Genomic DNA, 8,995 nt, shown 5'->3' with positions numbered 1-8,995 from the left:
TTCAAGTGTCCGACTTGACATGTGCTGCTTTCAAGACCTGCTTTTTATTCAGATTTAAAAAAAAAAAAAAAAAAAGAAAGAGAGAACTTTGATTGTTCCATTTTCATCTTTAAGTGATTTTTTACTTTTTCATTTGAGCTGCCTTTTGCTATAATCTGGATTATTCCCCAAACTTGGTTCAATGAGACACAATAAAAGGTAGTTCCCACTGACGACAAGATRGTCCTTACCTGCTTAGAGTTAATCCCCTTATTATCCGCTTACTTGACCAGGGCCTTCTCTCTGCTGTTTATTAGGGCTTCCTGAAGCACACAAGAATTAGGCAGATAGAGGTTCATTCTGTTCATGTTTCAGCACGACAGATGGATACCTTACAACGAACAAAAATCTCACCAACACCATGGAAGCAAACCCAGTCAGCAGGTTAGTACAATAAACACTTCATCTGCTAGTAAGCCTGGATGCATCCTTCTCTTGGTAATAGAAGAAGCTGTGCAAACACCAGCASCCTTCACTTCTCCATTCATTAACCCTTGGCAATAGGATTTTCAGGTGCTCAGAGCTGTGAGTGCATCTACCATAATCTCACCTGCAGCTGGTGCTTCTTTTAGCAGTAGTAAGTAGAGCTGCAGGGAAGCAGTTTTCTCTCCACCACTCAGCAGGAGAAGGTTCTGTGCTTGAGAGTCTTGCTGTTGAGAGAGGAGATGAGGCAAGAGTGGGAAGAAAGGTCAGCTGCTTAATCCTCTATTTTCTTCTTTTTTTTTTTAACCAAACATTAAAGCAGAGTCTACTATAAAAGTGTTTTTGCGAAGGATACCTGAAAAGAATTGGTATTTTAAGGACATTATAAAGCATGTCCTTGAATGCAGAATATGGAGCCTCTATCAAAGTTAAATAGAGTCTGAGCAAAGACTTAGCAGAAGTTGGAAAGGGAGCTGAATTTCCTCTTTTGCAGATGATTGCATCATCAAATGGGTTTGTGTGGTGTAGGAAGAGACTAGAAGCCCAGGAAGATTTTAGAAAGAGAGGGATCTTTGGATTCATTACAAGAAACAAATACTTGGAAATGTATATTTAGATAGGAAAAAAAGCTTCRAAGAAAAAGAAGATGAGGGGCTGTAAATGTGTAAGCAGGAGCTTTATATGCTGAACTCATCTGTCTTTAGAGAGCAAGGGAAAGCCTGCAGGTGTAACTCCCTTCATTTCCCTGACTTTGCAGCAGGGTAAAGCTGCCTCGCACTGCAAAATGAGTAATTGAGCAGGTGCAAGGAGTAAATGGCATTGACTGTGTAAATAGCAGCTGATTTTCAATAATCAGGCTTCCAGAAGGGATCCTCTGCTGATGCTGTTTCCATATTACTCACAACTGTTCCTATCCTTCCACCTCTGACAAGTCAGCAATAATGAACAGAGCATCCTCTAGGGATTATATCAAATATTAATGCTATAGGGCAGATTACAATGTATWTACCTTAGGGCTGGAGGTTATGTTTCATCAAAGGGAGCCAAGCTGGGYTCCCTGGTAGAGATGGGGGGGTACCTTGCTCTGCACTACCCTTTCTCCARCCTCTTCATGTGGTTATCTGTAACCCTTATCTAGCCACATTCACATTAATACTATGTGAATTTTAATTCATGTTAAAAAAGTTAGCTAATGACTAGACCGTATAGGCAGAAGTAGGCGTGTCTATATGTTACTCAAGGTATGTCACCCAGGGCCAGGTATTACTCGAGTTGGTGACATCTGTGAGAGTTTTGCCATGGATTTGGCCCTTAAAAAAAAATTAGAAAGGATTTATGTGACAGTTGCATTTGTCTTGGTTTTCTGCAGATGTATTTCTTCAGACCAAGGCCATAATGGGGTAACACTTACACCTACCCAAATACTCACTGTGGTAAATCCAGCAACATCAGCTGCTCACTAGAAAACCTTTATACATTGGGTGAGGAAAAAAAGATTTCTGCTGGCATTTACCCCAAATTAGGTATCAGAGCTGACAAGTACAGCTGGTAAGTAACATCAGCCGACTCCTCTCAAGACCTTCTGTTTTAGGTTCTCTGCTGATACTGCATCTTCACATATGTCAGGTTCTGAACTTGAAGGTTAATTTTGCAATTATAAATGCTGTACACATGAAAAATAAATAAATAAGCCAATATTTTGAAGTGCATGCTGGCAGTCACCAGGGAAAATGATGAACAGCTACAAGTTTAATTTATCCCCTGCTTCAGGGCACAGCAAGGCAGCCACACGCGGTTRCCTTCCCTTTAGCGCGTCCTTAGATTCTTCTTTCGTGCAAGCAATCTCCTGTATTTCCTACAGAGAACACCCCTTTCATGTTGTTTCCCAGAGGCAGCCCAGCAGTTTCCACCCATCAGCRTCCCCACTGCTCCTGCAGAGGCTCGAGTCCTTGTTCCTTGCTCAGACAAGAATAAAACGCTGTTTCAAGTGCRGGGGCACCGGGGAGAGCACAACGCACACCCACATGCCACTTACTACCTGCTTGGCTTGAGCAGTGCTGGCGGAAAGGGGGAAACCTTTACTCAGCTTTGCAGCCAAGAAGTTGGGAGGAGAGCTGCTACTGCGGCATCTCAACCAGCACAAAATAATTCAGAGGACGTTTGTAAAGTCGGTCTTGTCTGGAGCTGGACAAGCTGTTAAGAAGCAAACCGATGTCTAGGGATGCACAAGTAGTAAAACCCTGATTTAGACTGCACGCTCTTCACGCATGTGCATTAAGTMCAGAGTGTTGTTTGCTGAGTGTATTTGATAACAGCACCTCAGTGAGTTTAATATCCTGTAAGTAATTCTGTAGTTTAGATAGTGTTTCTCTACATAGGGTGTTTATCTTATTGGCGTGCATTAGCTGCAGAAGCTTTGGGTGCTGGAGTTTATTTTTGGTTTTGTTYGTTTGTTTTTTGAGGTGGTTATGGCTAGGGTTTGTTTTTGTGTGCGTGTGTTGGGTTTTGTTGTGGCTGCTTTTGTTCTGCTCTTTTTACAGTACCTGGCACATTGCTCCGTCTGGTCGTGTCCTGAGCAGGAGAAAGAATGGATATGTAAGGTGGTCTCCTATTAGAGCACCTAGGCACCATCGTAGCATGCTGTATTTCAACTGGGTTTCAAGGCACCTAACAAGTACGTTTGCATTCTCCTTTAGCCCGTGTCCTGGGAATCCTTTATACTTCAGTCTCACCAGCAATCACTGCTGAAAATCTTGCACTGCTCAAGAGGTTTCTCTGTTTGGGTCTTTGTAGGCATTTCCCAGCAGATTCCTTACAGCCATCTTCTGAGACAACCCAAATCCTTCACATCTCAAACACAAGACACCCTGCTAACATTCATCACTCAGCTGGGTTCCTAGATGACTTTAATAAGGCAATAAGCATCTTGACTCAGAAGCCTGCCACATCATTCCATCAAACAACAGGCACATTTTTCACGGATGCCTGGAAATACCACATGTTAAGGATAGCAGCTCTCTATGTATTAAGATTAAAAAACAACACTAAAAAAAAAAAACTGCAGATCCTCAAGCCTCAAATAAAATTCCTGCTTGGCACAGTCTTCAGGCTTTCTTCTCTGTATTTCTCTGTCACATAGTGGCTGTGTAGCAGGGCTGTGTGCTTACAAACCACAAGTCAYTTCAAGTATAGACAGAACTGACATTGCAAATTCCTGCTTGCTCTGTACTTTCACATGCTGTTCCTGCTAGGTGATGCAAGCCATACAAAGGGAATGGGAAATCCCATCTTATTTTAGCACCTACTAACACAGTGTCATCGTGCTCTCGCTTTCCAGCACGGTGAGGACGTTCGGTGCTGTAAGTCAMAGCAGTTCATGGCTGAGAGCTTCGTTCCCTGGTAAGGAATCATCTTGTTTAGGGGATGTCTGCCTGCAGATGGGCAGGCTTAATTTTCTTGTTTTCTCCCTGCAGAGAGCATAGATTTATTCTGAGCGATGGAAACAGCCTGATACCTCTAGTCACTCCAGTTAAACGATAGGCATAGGTTTTTAACTTTAAATCCCCCCTTAAAATAACAACAGGACATTTAATTTTCAGCTGGAGCCCGTAAAAGCCCTTCTGCTGCAGTGCTGCACCTACCTCCCTTCAGTGACAACAAAATGCGTTAGAGACAAAGCAACTATCAGCCTTCCCACGCACTGCAAGGAGCAGTCCCTGTCCTAACTGCGTGACAGCTCCTCTTGCCGCTCTGATTGTCAGCAAATGCAAGAGCTGGCGACTGATTTAAGATCGGTATCAATCTTATATGATTTGATTTATGATGATTTATGATATATGATGATATGATTTAAGTTTGGGAGTTATGTATCACACCTGAATCTCTGTGAAATGTTTGCTTTGTGAGAAACATTTAAATTGGGCAGTTCATTGGTTTGATTAAGAAAAGTAGTTACCAGGCAGTGGAAACTTGTTAGTCAAAGATTTTTAACCCAGATATTTCTAGGGGAGAAAAAAATAAAATCAGATAGGACTTCACTGCTGATTCCAACACTCAATGCAATTTGCTTTACAAGCCATTGTGAAGCTAAAGGCACAGGAACATTTGCCTATTGGAAAGGGAAATAACAGAGCCTATGTCATATYGCTGCTTAGCATTGACACAAAAATGTTGTGACTGGATGCCAGGTACCAACAACTATAAAACTATAATACAGCTATATTACTTAATATTGTAAGTGAGTTATCTGAAGCAGGTTGACATTAAGTGGATTGTCTTTGTCATACAATGAGTCCCACCAGGACTCAATACTGTTGCTACTGATTTTACCGGGAAGGTGATTCTGCTTTACTGATGGATGTCTATGTAAAATCTCCCAGAAGCAGCTAGAGCCATGGATCAAAATCCAGACTGTAACGTTTATTTCCATAATGTGATCACTGGTCTTTTTTCACACCCTAGTTAGAGCAACCCCAAATGTACCCAAGTCCAAAAAACCTGCAGGTACCACCACATTTCTTCAGTCTTCTACTGAACAAGAGGGTTGGAGAGATGTTTCTGTATGCTGGCTTCACAATAATCACAACTTAGAGATGCCAGAGGCAACTGAAACCTGGGCAGAGGCCCCTCCATGGCTTGTCTTGTCTCCAGGATGAGAAAAAGCCCAATGTGTGGGCAGACAAGCTGGGGCGAGGGAGAGCGATTTTGTTGCTGGAGCCTCACAGCTGCACTTCACTCTCCACCTCTTCAGCCCCAGGCAGCCCCCAGCTCTCACCCTCACAGCAATTGCCTAAAAACTCTGCCTGTCCCTGCTCTGTTTGCTAAACRCAGCCCTTTGGAGAGCCCTCAGTGTCACACACCTTGCCACAGCCTCCGTTAGACTCTTAGCCCCTGCTTCCCCCACCCAGCCCATAGGGAAGTTCTGCCTGAACTGCGTCCCTGACAGCACTGCAGCCCCTGCCCTGACCAGGAACCCAGCTCATCCAGGCTCATCCTTTTGCTCTTCATCCATTGCTGTGCAAACCACTCTGCAGTGACACAACCCAAAACTTCTCATTGTAGGCAGGTAGATTTTCTTGTTATTATTTCATGCATGAAATATCATTTGAAGCAGTTTAAAACTTGACTGTGTTGTTTTTTGGAAGCAAGGGGTGTCAGAGGGGACAAGCCAAAAGAGTGGTCTCTGACTGTAACCCCTAGGTTTTAAGCTGACATCTGCCTCTGCCGAGAGCCCTCTTAYTCTGGACATTTCCCTGAAGGTGTTAATAGTGTCAGGCTGCACAGGGGTATGTTGTGGTGTTAGGATGGGCCAAGGGCCAGCCAGGRGCAGGCTGTAGAAATGCAGTGAAATCATGCAGCAGGAAGCTTAGCATTTACCTGTTTCATACCTGACCTGAGAGCTGGTCAGTGATAGCTTTGACCACAGTGTATAAYGTGGGATTCAGGAAAGCCACATGCAGGGACCACCAGACAGACAAGAAAAGTAAAGGAAGTGTCTATATTGAACAGGTGGGTTAGTATTTGCTTCTCCCCATAAGCACTTTTCCTTGACCCAGGAAAGCAGTCTTTTCTGTCTGCAGAGAATGAAAGCAAACCCCTGCACCTCCTACAACCCCTCCAAAGGGAGGACAGGCACCTACAGGTCCCAGTCCCCCCACACCACAGCAGACAGAGCTACTTTGGGAACTAAGAGTGTAGTCAGAGCTAAAACGTCACATAATTTTAAAACAGGAATACCTAATTCGCAGCTTCAGTACAGTGGGGTGGACACCACCCTAAACAGGGCCACTTCCAATAGCTTTTACAGATGAACGAGTGTCTCTGTGAACTGTCATTGCCCTCTACTGGCAAGATCTCAGGGTGGGTGCCCGTGACCACACCGGGTGGACCGGGCATTTCGGGACAGTGCCAGGTTTCTTCCTGTGCATGGAACCTTCTCGCCTGCCCTTTGTAGGACATGGAGCTGAGCAGTGGCTCTGCTTTCCTGCTCCTCTAACAGCAAATCAGCACACCTTTGCAATTGAATGCACTGTCATAAACAGGACAGGAGCTTTTTCTTTTTTTTTTTTTTTCTTTTTTTTTTTTTTTTTTTTTTTTTTTTTTTTTTTTTTTTTTTTTTTTTTTTTTTTTTTTTGGAGAATCAACGTAGCTTTTGTTCCTTTTGTTTTCTTCCTGTGTCACATTATACCCATTGCACTGTGTGGCCCTGACCTTAGGGAGCTGGGATTTCCCAGAAGAATACAGACCTTTCATAAACAAGGCAGAAGAAAGAAGGGGAGTGTAAGTCCAGTTTTGGGAGAGCAAGATGGAAATGGAGGGACCTTATGAGCTGYGCCCATCTTGGAGAAGCAACAGCCAAACTACTCCTGAAACTGATTTCTTCTTTCTGTGTGTTCCCAAAGGTGGCTGAGGTGTTTATTGTCCTGTCCTTCTAGCAGAAGAATTCCCACTGATGTCTGATGGGTTGTGCAAGCTTTCTTGCCCCACCCCCTTGGGTTTTTTTGTTTGTTTTTRTTTTTGTTTTGATGAAGCAAAAAAAAGCTAAGAAAAAGCATAAAGGAATAAAGGAGAGGCTGGTCGAAAGCTGTTTTTTCCCATTTTCCTGCACCAAAAGTATYGCAGTCAGAGCTAAATAACATCACAGTTCTCCTTCTCTAATTTGATTTACAAAATCTCCCTAATGAAACATTGCTGATATCCTTGGCATAATTAAACACTGGGAGGAGGTGAACACGAGCATAGAGTGGGCCTCATTCTCATATTAAGTGCAACCAACAGATATTACATATTGTTGACATTTCATGCTCAGCAGCTAGTAGGATTGGGTCAATATACATAACAATTAAAACATACACCCTTGGTGATGGCAGCCTGCAAAACTGGCCCAAGAAGTAAAAACCTAGGAGAAGATCTGGGGATGAATAGAAACCAAAGAGGCCTGAAGACCCCTCTGGCAAAGAACTGTGAAGGAAAGTAGGGAAGAATATAAGGAAGAATAAGGGAAAGACCTTCCTCGCTCTCCAGGTCTGAAGACCGAGATCTAATCCAGATCCCACTGAAGGTGAGCTGAGCCAGCACAGTGCAGGATAATGGAGTTGAACAAACAGGGGGATTAAAGTCAATGTTAAGTACCTTATAAACAGGGAATTATCATGAAGCACTGAAGAGGAACACAGATCTATAATGTTAATGAGCTGGGAGGAGATGCTTGCTGCATCTTCTGCTCATTAGGACAATCCAGAAAAAGTGTGCAGGGAGAGAGAAAGCCCTGACCTGGCCATGAAAGGACCTGGCTTCTAAGTCTGGCACTGCTGTAGCCTTAGATGACCTACTTCACCTCTTATTGCCTTAGTACATAAACAACTGCTATTATAAATGCTCTATGATCTGATACCGAATTTTCTGTAAGATTTGGGAGACTGTGGAGATTGATGGCGGTGAGCAAAATTTGAAACTAGGTGTCATGGAGTGCAACCTATACGGTAGCATTATTTCATGCAATAATATTTCTAGCTGGTAGCTTTCAACCTATTCCTGACAGCTGAGCTAAAATAAGGGGAATCAGCTGATCTCTTTCTCTGAGTATGTGGGACCATAACTTCTAGTGGGTGTATCCTCATGGCYTTTGGAGACATAATAGCAACAAAAGCATGGTCCAGACTCTGTAACTCCCCCAAAGGAGGTGTACTGCTCTCAGCCCAGCACCTCTCTGATTAGTCTCTATGATGTGACCTGCCTACATTGAGAATCACACAAAAGCTCTTTCTCTTGACTAATCTCACACAGGAATCAGTGGCCCTATTAGTGCTATTTAGCATTCAGGATGATCAGTTATAGCAGCAAAAATATTGGAGGATAAATCTTGTAGAACTGGAGAAGCTGTTACCCAGCTACTTCATTCTGCAGGGTCAGTCAAAAACTCTGAAACACTTGAAATTAGCTGAGTAATATCCCTAACACTATAGTTGAGGATCAAGTTAATCAAGAGAAGTCCTTAGAAAATGCCCCAAGAACTGAATGTATGTTCCGTTGGAAATGTGGACCTACTTTCTCTTGTGTGATTCATAGCTTGGTGCCCACGGTTTAGAACATGGAGATGGCCAAAGCGAACCTGACAACTTCTATGCTCTGTTATTACATAGGGCACAATGTTTCATCCACTTTCTTTATACCCAGTGCAGAGGAGGTAAGTTCTTCTAACATTAAGCCAATTCTGGGACAAGGCACTCAGGGAAGTTCACATTGCTGCTGCATATAATTCTTTGCCAGCCAAGGATTTTGAGCATAGTTATCCTTAAGCCTTCTTCATGGGAGTTCGGGACACTGAGGGAAGAATACAGTTCACTGTGCGTGACACGTGTCAAGAAGCAAGGTCAGGTTTGAGGACTCGGTGAGTTCCAGGAACGGCTTTGATAGGCCTYGTCTCTGGAGAAACTTCCATTCTTCTGAGAAAGCAAAAAGGGGTCTGACTTAGACGTGTCAAAGCCCTTCTTCCATGTGTCATGGCAAAGGGATAGAGAACTTCTTCAAAGCC

This window comes from Nothoprocta perdicaria, unplaced genomic scaffold (assembly GCF_003342845.1).
Source record: "Nothoprocta perdicaria isolate Ctin4 unplaced genomic scaffold, notPer1 scaffold_86, whole genome shotgun sequence".
Classification (NCBI taxonomy): domain Eukaryota; kingdom Metazoa; phylum Chordata; class Aves; order Tinamiformes; family Tinamidae; genus Nothoprocta; species Nothoprocta perdicaria.
The sequence above is the reverse complement of the archived record's forward strand: the minus strand, read 5'-3'. Positions refer to the sequence as shown.